Below are 12,515 nucleotides of genomic sequence, written 5' to 3' on the forward strand. Positions count from 1 at the left end.
TATATGTATATGTATGTGTGTGTGTGTGTATGCACACACAAACCCACTCATGTTTTGAGTTCTATTTTCCTGACTACATCAGCAAACCTATATGTATAAGTGCTGGAGGGGGTTAATCATAGCTTGAATACCTTTTCATCATAGACTGACCCTTTTGATTAAGGTAAACCTGGGGGTCAAGCGACCACAATGACGGTAAAATATCATCATCATCAGACAAGGGAAAGTTTCTATGTTGTCGCTCTACCTGGTTTTGTTAAAACACAGCCATAACAACATACGTTATAGAACTGGAACACGTAATTAAAACACAAATCAAAATTAGTTATAAATAATCTAAAAACCAGCACTAATTATCATTCTTTAGATTTGTATAAATAGCCACTTATTATTGACATGACAAACACTAATACTATGATATATAAAACCCGAAAGACAAGAAACGCAAAATCCAGTCTTCATGCTATTTAATGATAATTATTAAATAACCATTTAAAATAAATATTTTGAGTTACATATCAGTGTCCATTTTAGTGTGAAGAGTCATCAATTTGTTTTCTACCCGGATTCAAATGAAAATGTCCTCCTTTATTTCAAATATTATAATGTACTATTTTATTCTAAACTATTTCGTGTCATGGGAGTGGGCGAGGAAGTAGGGTTAAAGAAAATACAATTTCTTACTAGACAAGTTGTCAAATTATAGAAGTAAAGACAGAGAGTAGATACACATATACATGTATGTATGCATGCAATACATACATACATACATACATACATACAGACAGACAGACAGACAGACATTTACATGCATACATACACTTACATACAAACATCTTTACAAACATATATACATAAATAAATACAAATGTACATACATGCGTACATACACTTACATGCATATATACAAACATGTTTACAAACGTATATACACATATACATATAAGGCATACATACATACATACATTAGATTTCTATTTCATTAAAAAAAAGAACAAGCAATAAACTGCTTGAAATGAAATGTTGTTTAACCCTAAGTTAACTGTGATTAATCAGATGAAGTGATGACCATGCAATCTTTTCATTTATGATCCATCTCAGACTACACCATTCAGTATGTTGTACCTTCTTCTTCTTTTTTTAATGGTTATTTAAAGGAAATTTAGTTATATGAAGCAACCTGAGCCCGCTTAGAGGTCTTCCTTGTTAGATCATAAAAGTTCATATGTTGTAGGGAGAAGCTGAATGGTGGCATTTGGACTAGGCTCTTTGAAGAGATAAGAAAGAATATGGAGAACAACTGCGAAGATGGCTTTGGCTTTCATCCTTCCGGGCTCGATAAAATAAGTACCAGTTGAGGACTGGGGCTGATGTAATCGACTAGCCCCCTCCCACCAAATTTCAGTCCTTGTATATACAGCAGAAAGGATTATTATTATTATTATGGTAGGAGTGACAAGCTCGTACAAACGCTAGCACACCAGACAAAATGCTTACTGGCATTTCATTCTAGTCTTCATGCTCTGAGATCTAATTTCACTGAGGTCAACTTCGTCTTTCATCGTTTTAGGGGCCGATATAATAAAGTACCAATCAAGTACTGGGGTTGATTTAACCAACTACCATCTCCCCCTCAAAATTACGGTAATTTTTCAGATTAACACCCGCACGATCTTCACTAGAGTGTTAGGGTTAGGGTTTTAGGGTTTGGATTAGGGAATTCCGTCCCTAACTGTAACCGTAACCGTAACCCTAACTCTAAAACCCTAACCCTGACCCTAAAACCCTAACCCTAACACACTAGTGAAGATCGTGCAGGTGTTAATCTGAAAAATTACCAACATTACTGACATTGTACGAAAATGAAAAGAAATATAATTATTACGGCGGCAAGCAAGTAGAATCGTTAGAGCATCGGGAAAATGCTTTCCGGTATTTCTAAATCCAAATGCTGCCGAAATCAACCTTGCCCTTCGTCCTTCGGGTATCGATAAAACAAAGTACCAGTAAAATATTGGTGTCGATAGAATCGACACTTCAGTTCCCTCAAAATTGCTGGCCTTCTGCCTAAACTAGTAACCACTGAAGGCACTTGCCGTAGTGTTCGGTCGACCGTTGTTTTGTGGGGTCTCCACGAGCAACCCTATGAAGTCTCTCTCTTTTGGGGAATTATTCATTGTTATAACTTCATGCTGTTACTGTTTCTTTTTTTGTTTTTTTTTAACTTTTTGCACGCCTTTCATGTAACCCCACAGTGTATTGTCACTGATGCTGTAGACCTTTAATAGTTAATAAAGAAAAGAAAATATTATTATTATCATTATTATTTAAGGTAGTGAGCTGACAAAATCGGGTTTTGTGTTCTGAGTTCAAATTCCATCGAGGTTGACTTTTCTTTTCATCCTTTCGAGGTCGATAAAAGTACCAGTTGAGCACTGGGGTCGATGTAATCGACTAGTCTCCTCCCACAAAAATTTCAGGTCTTGTGTCTTTAGTAGAAAGGATTATTATTATTATTATCATCATCATCATCATTTTATTATTATTTTTATTATCATCATTATTATTATTATTATTATTTTAAGATGGCGACCAAGCAGAATCGTTAGCAGCCAGGGAAAATGCTTAGCGGCATTTCGTCTGCTATATGTTATGAGCTCAAATTCCGCCGAGGTCGACTTTGCCTTTCATCTTTTCGGGATCGATAAAATAATTACCAGTTGAACACTGGGCCGATGTAATCGACATATTTCCTATCACGAACTTGCTGGCCTTGTACCATAATTTGAAACCATTATTATTATTATTATTATTATTATTATCATTATTATTATTATCGGGTTAATGCATTGTAGTATTTAGCTGTCAGTTCAAATCCCGCCGGGGTCAACTTTGCCTTTCATCCTCCCACGGTGGATAAAATAAAATCCCAGTTAAATATTGGGAGTTGATGTAATTGACTAACGTTTACCTTCAAAATCAACTAAATAAACAACAATTATTATTAGAGAAGATACCTATTTTTTTCCCGTTCCCCTCACCGTTCTGAGTTTAAAAATCCCACCGAGATCGCTTTACTTCTCATTCTTTTAGGAGTCTATAAAATAAAGTACCAGCCAAGTACTTGAGATATTGGGTGGGAGTCGATGTAATCGACTAACCATTCCTCACCAATTTTTGGTTTTGTGCTAATGTTATAAACGCTTATTTAAAACGGTCGGGTATGTTTTCAGAGTGATTTGGTTGCTATTACTAGTAGGTCGAGTGACTATATAGAGTCTCCTTTGCTAACTCACAAAAGTTAATGCCACAACCTCCCTCATAACAGAAATAATTAACAAAAAATACAATAAAAACAATCAACAAATAACAAAGAAATTAATACTAACGAGGGGTCAAATCCAAGAGTTCGCGTGAGTTAAATAATTAGCTTGCCCTACTCTCAGGACGAGAGTCTGAATCCGCTGCAAATGTTTCGTTAAGGCCCTCTCTGTTCATAGCTTATCATCAGTTTACCTAACTGAAACTCAGTTACAAATCATATCCAAGAGAGTCAGACTTCAATACTGCTCGCCCCTTAAAGTATCCTTATCATTTCTGAAAGGTTTAAATGAATACAATTATTTATGAAGCTACATCGCAGACCGTTTTACAGATTCAATTTATAATAAACATTTATGTATAGAAATTGAATATTTTCCCTCATTATTCTTATTGTTTTCAGTTATACATCTCTTAGTTATTTGGTTTTTCTGCATGAGAGTATGTTTGATTTCTGTCGTGTTTGTTGTTAATGCCGTTATCTTTTTATGGTGTTTGGTCGTAACGATGTTCTTGATGATGATGGTGATATATTTTTGTGTTATTGTTTGGTCGTAACGGTGGTGGTTGTGATAATGATGGTGGTATCTTTTATCTTTAACAGTCAGGAATTCTGATCGGTAACCAGGACAACCGAGTCATCCCAGCAGCTTTTAAATGTCAAATGGACGTAGTGGAAATGTCTTTCTTCGTAAAACCACCACCACAATATCAACAGCGACGATGACGATGACGATGATGATGATGATGATGATGATGATGATGACAACATTGCCAATTAAATGAAATTACATGGTAATGTCAAGCCATACACCGTTCCCACCAAACCCTAAATAATACAGAAACTAAAACGATAACAACAAACAAAGGGTCTTTTACGTGGTTGCCCAACCTTCTAGAAATAATAGTTACACCCCTCACAAATTAACACTCAATTGTTTAACACACATACACACACGCACGCGCGCACCCGCTCACACATACAACGTACACTGTTGTTAATATGCCTGAAAAAAATCGAGATGGTCATATATGGTGGAATTGATAATAGACCTGCTCGATTGGGGGCTAAACAACAATCACACGGGAAACGCAGCAACTGCGATCTGACACTAATATTATCTCCATACAGTGCCAGACGGAAAACACACTAGATGCTTTAAATGGAAACATTTGAATAAAATATCTTATTTAATCTACATAAAGCATGAAAATATTGACACCACTGCAAGCACGACACAGCGCTACACATCCGCAAATTCACTACACGTCTAGAAATTCATTATGCTACACTTCTACAAATACAGTACACATCTAAAAATTCACTACAGCACACTTCTACAAATATACCACAGTATACATCTACAAATCCGCTATACTACACTTCTACGAATACACAACACTTCAACAAATTTACTACATTTCTATTGTACAAATACACTACACTATACTTCTACAAATACATTACACTTCTATGAATATGCTACAGTACACTTCTACAAATTTACTACACTAAACATCTACAAGTACACTATACTTCTCTGATTATGCTACACTTCTACAAATTTATTACATTTCTACAAATTGACTGCATTATACTTCTACAAATTCACTACACTGTATTTCGACAGTACACTTCTACAAATTCCTAAGAATTCTGCAAATACACTATATTACACTTCTACGAATACACTACACTGCACATCTACAGATTCACAACTACACTTCTACAAATTCACAACACTACATTTCTACAAATATGCTACATTACACTGTGACAAGTACACCACGCTACTACAATCAGTCACACTACATTTCTACAAATACATTACAACTACACATCTCCAATCCTATACACCACGTGTATTTTATACTGTAACGCGGCACTGTCACATCACCGAATACTAAGTCTTTGGATTAGTTGGCGTCAACATTTTTGCATAATGAATCATTTCCACCCACCTCTACTTGACTTTCTCTAATTGACGTTTAAACGTTGAAGGGGGAAATGTTTATTTTTGACTAGAATGTGAAATGCTTTGTCAGAGAGAAGTGTCAACTATCACGATCAATCGATGTGTGTGTGTGTGTGTGTGTGCGTGCGTGCGTGTATGGATGTGTAATGTTATACCTCCCACCCATACTCCTGTAGTAAGTCACGGAAGCTCATAAACTAATTTTCGTTAACTTGCAATCCAACAGTAAAAAAAACGGTTGTTGCTGTTGTTGTTTGATAGAATCGTTTGAGTGCCGGATAGAATGTCTTGCGGTATTTGCTCCGACACTTTGCTCCGAGTTCAAATTCTGCCTAATTCAATTACTGTCTTTTATCCTCTAGGAGCCGATAAAAAAAAGTATCACCCCGAGCAGAGGATTGACGGAACTTTAAGATAAACGGAGTGTATGCCTTGTGGAATTTATTCCACCTCTTTGTGTTCTGAGTTCATATCCAGCCATCATGGTCTGCTTAGGTGGCAGACTTAATCTGTCGCTCGGTTTAACACCAACACCTAGCAGATTGAGTGCTTTTACCGGAGTTCACTCTCTCGCAAGCATTCAAGCTTGGTCTCTGATTTGAGGGCAGCTCCTTCTTTTCGTCTCTCCCTTCCATCAGACACGGACGCCTTGTGAAGGGTCATAGACATTGCCCTCCCGTCTTAAAAAACAAAACAAAACAAAAAACAAAAAACAGGTCAGCTCTAATCGAGCAGATCTATAATAAAGGCTGTTCCAGAGTTTATCGTTCTTCTTTCTATTTTAGAAAGTGTTCTGACAACATCACCCAACATATATTTTGTTTCCAACATTAGAAATAGCTTCATTGGTGTTAAATATGATGATTGGAGAAACATTAAGGGCTAGATAACATTATTGCTTGGTTGAGTAAGCCAAGAAGGCAACTCTAAACGCTTTTGTTTGTTAAATTTCATCAGCAACAGTACAGCCTTCGCTAATTTTGCAGGAACTGTGGCAACTTACATGTTATTTTGTTCTTCCTGTATTCTTTTTAAAAACAGTAAAGTATGAATTGAGAGAGATTTAGCAAATATTTACAGCTGGAAACGTGGCCATATAGAGGATCCTTCTTTGGCACGGGGATAAGATATTAGACTTCTGCTTTCATTAGTCTTGAGTTCATATTTCCTTTCCAGGTGCACCCATGTGCAAAACACTTTACTATCCACAAGCTCAATAACATGTATTCAGAATATAATCCTATAAGCGCATATGTGGCTATGTCTTTAGGAAGTTTGCATCTCCAGTATGTGGTTTTGAATTCATCTAACTGCATGGCACCTGTGGTTGACCAATAAACTGTGAGTGGAATTCATTAGACGGATGAACTGTGCAAAAGTCCATCATACATGCATGTATGTATGTATATCACTAAATATTCTTTTCTACTCTAGGCACAAGGCCCGAAATTTTGGGGGAGAGGGCCCAGTCGATTAGATCGATCCCAGTACGCAACTGGCGCTTAATTTATCGACTCCGAAAGGATGAAAGGTAAAGTCGACCTCGGCGGAATTTGAACTCAGAACGTAAAAACAGACGAAATACCGCTAAGCATTTCGCCCGGCATGCTAACGTTTCTGCCAGCTCGCCACCTTAATGTCACTAAATATTAATCACAGACTCGTCTGCTACAGCCACCAGAATCTGTACGTCTTCAAATGCGCTTCATCAGCCCCGTAAAGCACTTCTATGAGGAGGCATCTTCATCGTGTATCCCTGTCATTGCAGGTGGTGCTAGGTGATCAGGGCCGCAACACTTTTGCGATTGGTCTTCGTAACTATTTCACTGTGAGGTACATGATCATACCAGGCAAATGCCGGAATGTGCTGGAAGCTCAAGCGGAAGCATGTGAAGGACTTAATGTATCAATCTGTAATTACCCGGATCTTTCTGATTTGGTGGACACCATTTGTTTTTTAACGAAACACTTTCAAACTTGGGATACTGGTAGAATGTGTCATATAAAACATCTTTTTCTCTTAGCCTTGTTAAGAAAAGTTTCTATATTCCAAGTTATTTCATGTTAAAAGTTGTATTTCGATAATTTCAACCAATCACTGACGTCAATTGAGGTGAAAACAATTACTGCCGTTGTTTGTCAACAACAACTATCAGCGGTACTGTTATTTATGACATCGTTCGTGCGTTTGTACTGGTTTTAGCTTTAGGGTTTTAGGGTTAGGGTTCGGGTTTTAGAGTTAGGATTAGGGTTACGGTTTTAGGGTCAGGGTTAGGGATAGGGTTTTAGAGTTAGGGTTAGGGTTTTTACCAGGGACTAACGATATATACACCGCCACAAATTATTGTTGACAAAGAACAGCAGTAACTGTATTCAGCTGAATAGACGTCAGTGATTGGTTGAAATTACCGAAATACGATAGTTTTTAACATGAAATAATTTCGAATATAAAAATTTTTCCCTGTTCTATAAGACAAAATATACAAGTATACGAAATTTTAAAGTGTTTTGGTAGAGAACACACTAAATAAAAAACGGTGTCCGCCAAATCAGAAAGATTCAATTACCCAAACTTCATAGCTATAGAGGAAAATGGTGATACAAGCTGTTCGGTATGCGGTGATCGGCGGGAAAGAACTGAGGCTCTTGTGAAAGACGATGTTCTGAATTAATCAATGCCGAAGTCTCCCAAAGACAGCTAATGATAGTACAATGCAGACTTGAATATCGGGGTCAATGCTGCTGCATCAGAGAGACTACTCCTCAGAAACTTGAAAGACGGCACTACAGACATCAGCTCATTACAAATAAAGAACGCAGGTACGGTGACTGAAACACTAGAATTCCATAGGGAAACCACAAACACATTAGATATCATTCTTCCATATAATTCAGATAGTTCAGGACAGTGTGTATGTATGTGTGTATGTATGTATGTATGTATGTATACGCGCATAACATATTGTATTTAACTGTTCGTCATATATCCTTTCTTCCCCGTTTTCTTCATTCTAATTTTTGTTGCCGTTTTAAATTCTTTTGTATAAGGGTAATTATATACTCACCTTGTCTATCATGGCTTACAGCTTTACACGAATTTTTAAACAGATTATGTTTTGCATGACTCAGAATTAGGCAAGTATTAAGCAACAAGAAACGACCAGAGGGTGTACATCTCTCTCTCTCTCTCTCTCTCTCTCTTTCTATATATATATATATATATATATATATATATATTTATTTATGGGTTTCAGCCAAGTGGCTGTGGTCATGCTGGAGCACCACCGTGACTTTCCGTCTTTATGCTGTGCGTTCTTCACGTTCCTTGCATGGCTCTTCTCTTGCACCTGATATAGTCCAATCAAGAGTTTTGATGGCACATCTGGTGTATAAGAGAATTTGACATCGCTGCCCTAAACTGTGTCTCATTTCGAGCCATTGGTTCGTCTGGTATCGTGGAGAGGAAAGCGTCGAGTTTTGTTTTGAAGACCTCTATATCCATGTCTTGCAGGTCTCTCAAATGTATATATATATATATATGTGTGTGTGTGTGTGTGTGTGTGTGTGTGTGTGTGTTAAATAATTGACAGGGAAGATAGAGTTAAATGTAAGCTTTATTTAACACGACGACCGTTTCGGCTTACATCTACACTGCTCCCTAGTGGGTAGGGAACGATACAATGTAATCGAATGCACCCCACAGTGCAGAAGAAACCTCATCAGATTACATAACACTTTACAATGTTCTGATAAGTACATTCACTACTGTGCGTGGCAGGATGTTAGGAATGTATTCGGGGAGTGGTAGGTAGAGAAAGCAAAGAATCAAATACAAAGACTAAATGGCTTTTGAATGAAAAGCGCTCTAAAGATAGTGGCGTTCTTAGATGGTTGGTCATGCGTATTATTCGTGGTAATATGGTTACGCACACACACACACATACTCTTATACTTTGTATTTGATTATTTGCATTCTCTACCTACAACTCCCCGAATACATACTAAACATCCTGCCTCATTAATGGATTTGTGACTTAGCGGTTCGGCAAAAGGGTGCAATAGAATAAGTACTAGGTTTACAAAGAATAAGTCCTGGGGTCGATTTGTTCTACTAAAGGCGGTGCTCCAGCATGGCCGCAGTCAAATTACTGAAACAAGTAAATAAATAAAAATACTATAAACGCATGCATCATACCAACACCATCCTGCCACACACAGTAGCGAAATGTACTTATTATAATACTGTGACGTATTATGCAACCAAATGATGTTTCTGCTGCACTGTGGGGTGCATTCGATTGAATTATATCGTTCCCTACCCACTAGGCAGCAGTGCAGATGTAAGCCGAAACGAGCGTCGTGCTAAATAAAGCTTACAGTACACTCTGTCTTCCCTAGCAATTATTTGAAATATACTAAACGTACACCGGGGAGTTCCTTACGTAGCTCCTACGACTAAAGTGCAGTAGCGCGGATGACGCCTGGTAGCCGTATGTGCTGAACATGCTCTCAAGGCACACTACTAGGGACATACCCAAAACTAGGTTTGGATACATTTTAAAGTCTCCTGTCTAAACTTTAATTTTAAAGTATATATATATATATATATATATATATATATATATATATATATATATATATATATATATATCAATTAGCTTAGGCATTGCGGGACAAAAAAAATTGCGCTTTATATTCGAGGCTATGATAAAGCTATAGGTGTAAGCTAACGAGGTTCGCAACATAATCTTTGTTTATCCTGCCTTATTTCTTTTTCTCATATATATATATATATATATATATATCTTTATTCTGTATCTTCCTATAACTCGGATTCTAGGGATGGGCAGCAGAGAATATGTTTATATAATGTGTGCATACCCTCAAGTGTATAACCCAGTAATCGATGGTATATTTTATGTACACACCTCCTTATATGTATACACATTTATTCAAACATACTGTGACGGTATGCGTGGTTATATTCACACATATTCTATTGACATCATTCTTCACTGTAGTGGAAGTAACGTCTGCATAAATTTATAAACATAGTGAGACAGGTCTGGTTTTGATTCCAGTTTGAAAATATGTATAATCTCCTTTCACATCACTAATGCCCATGAGAAAAGCAACACAACTGGTTCTTAATCCTCCTTAAAGTAGTCTTAAGTTTGCAGTCCTTAATCAAATAAAGGTCAAGAGTTTTGAAATGCCATGGTAGTCTGTAGTGTTTGTATAAAACATTCTGCCAGGAATAAGTACCAGATTATTCTGGATCAGCCTGAGGACAAGAGCTAGGCTCAAGACCCTGGATCTTAATTGTAATCGGCATGTAATAACATGTATTTAGCAGGCTATTCGCACCACCAGATGGACGTTACACGTACATAAACATATGTTTGTTCCTTGGCGTACAGGCATCGTCGCGAGATACAGTGTGTGCTAAGCATTTAAGCTTAACGGAGTCTATAACTTCGCCTGTCCTGCACACTGTTGATTTTTTCCAAAAGGATATTGGGAGAAAGAGAAGAATCGATCACAAATAAAGAAAGAGAAGAATCGATCACAATACTTGTAGTTTATTTTTGACTTCGAAAGAAAAGGCAAAACTGATCTCAGCGGGATTTGAACTCATGGTACAGAGAGATTTAAACTTACGTACAAGGAGCCGAAAAAATACCTTTAAGATTTATCCGACGCTGTAACAGCTCTGCCAATTCGCTACCCTGTGTGTGAGAGAGGGAGAGAGAGAGAGAGACAGAGCTTAAATATCAGCTACTCGTATTCCGCAACTAGCCTATCCTTTTGGTGTAACGTCCCGCGTGCGAAATTTTTTTCCCCACAAGAGTTCCGGACCCCAGTAACGAACTCATTTGCATACAGCCAATCAGTACTCACCTTGACCTTGTTGTCAAGTTAACAAAGTTTTACACTTGCAACGCTCTCTTCAAAACCAATTTGATACTCGGCAAAATTTTGATACACGCGATTGCACATCAAAATCAAGTGGTGAGGATGGAAATGAGCCAATAATCAACGGGCTAAACAAAGCTTTTCTTGCTTTGCAACAAAGTTATATTCAAGGCAAAGAATTTCTTGGGGCACCAGTGAAAAAATTCACCAAGCAACTTCTGGAACAGATACTGAGTTAGCTTCTGCGCTTCACTGCTTTGGTCGGTACTCTGATGTGGCACATGCTATTGGCAAGAAAAAAACGAAAATCTCTAGTGCTAGTGCGAAATTTTTTTCCCCAGAAACGAAAATCTCTAGTCAGTATGAAGACAATTGGTGTGCAACCAACTGCAGCATTCAGGAGAAAGATGGCTGGTGGTGGCAGAAACCGCATTGGTGCTGGCAGACCGTTGAAGGATTGTTTGAAAAGTATGAAAGGAAAGGTGCCGTTCAGTTCTCAGATTAGGCCTAGACGCAAAGCCCAACATAACATTCGTGAATGTGTTAAAGCAACCAATCTCTTGGTAAAACACACTCTACCAAGTGAACTTAAGACGAAGAACGGTGTTGCAAGCCGACTGATCGCCAAGTAATTCCTGATTTTAGAAAGAGACAAGTAATTAGATAGGTGTAGATATAAATCTATACCTATTATCGGATTTTGTTAGGGACCCATTTGGTAAAGATGTTGATGGGTAAAATGTGGGTAGAGGGTGATGTGCTAGCAACCCTTTCCCCTAAACAACAGCAAAAATAACTACGCAGAGGCAGCCATGGTTGAAACAAGAACAAAAACAACAAGCATTCTTAAAAGAGAAAAGAAGCATGGTCATTCCTTACCCAAGTGACTTTATCTTATCGCCCATCATTTGTTATGCGCTCATAAATTAGTTTGATAGTTAATCTCTGATTGGCTGTATGGAAATGAGTTCATAACTGGGGTCCGGAACTCTCGTGGGAAAAAATTTCGTGTCCCGCGTCGTACCGCACTGAATATGAAAGTAGAGTGTGAGACCTTCTACTGAGCCTGAACTTTGGTTACATGTCGCGTATCACAGCGCATAATCTGTCTGTCTATCTATCTATCTATCTAAAGTAGATATTGTGTACGCAAATAGGTGTACGACTATAGCGTTGGTTAGAGCCCCTGGTGAAACGCATGTAGGAACTATATTATAAACTTATGTTCATCCTTATTTCTCCTAATACACACACACACACACAATATATATATATATATATATATATATATATATATATATT

At 37.6% G+C, this 12,515-nt stretch overlaps 1 protein-coding gene across 2 annotated transcripts in view; it reads right to left on the reverse strand.

Annotated features, from left to right (window-relative positions):
* Positions 1–12,515, reverse strand: part of LOC106883232 (tRNA wybutosine-synthesizing protein 2 homolog) — a 45,405-nt gene that overhangs the window by 21,953 nt on the left and 10,937 nt on the right. Inside the window, exon 2 of one of the 2 annotated variants that reach the window (XM_052968374.1) lies at positions 3,390–3,597. The exons of the other annotated variant lie outside the window; for it this stretch is intronic. The gene's annotated coding sequence lies outside the window, so the exon portion shown is untranslated. The remainder of the gene's footprint in view (positions 1–3,389; positions 3,598–12,515) is intronic. 2 annotated transcript variants of the gene reach the window in all.

Source organism: Octopus bimaculoides, chromosome 5 (assembly GCF_001194135.2).
Source record: "Octopus bimaculoides isolate UCB-OBI-ISO-001 chromosome 5, ASM119413v2, whole genome shotgun sequence".
NCBI classification, from domain to species: Eukaryota; Metazoa; Mollusca; class Cephalopoda; order Octopoda; family Octopodidae; genus Octopus; species Octopus bimaculoides.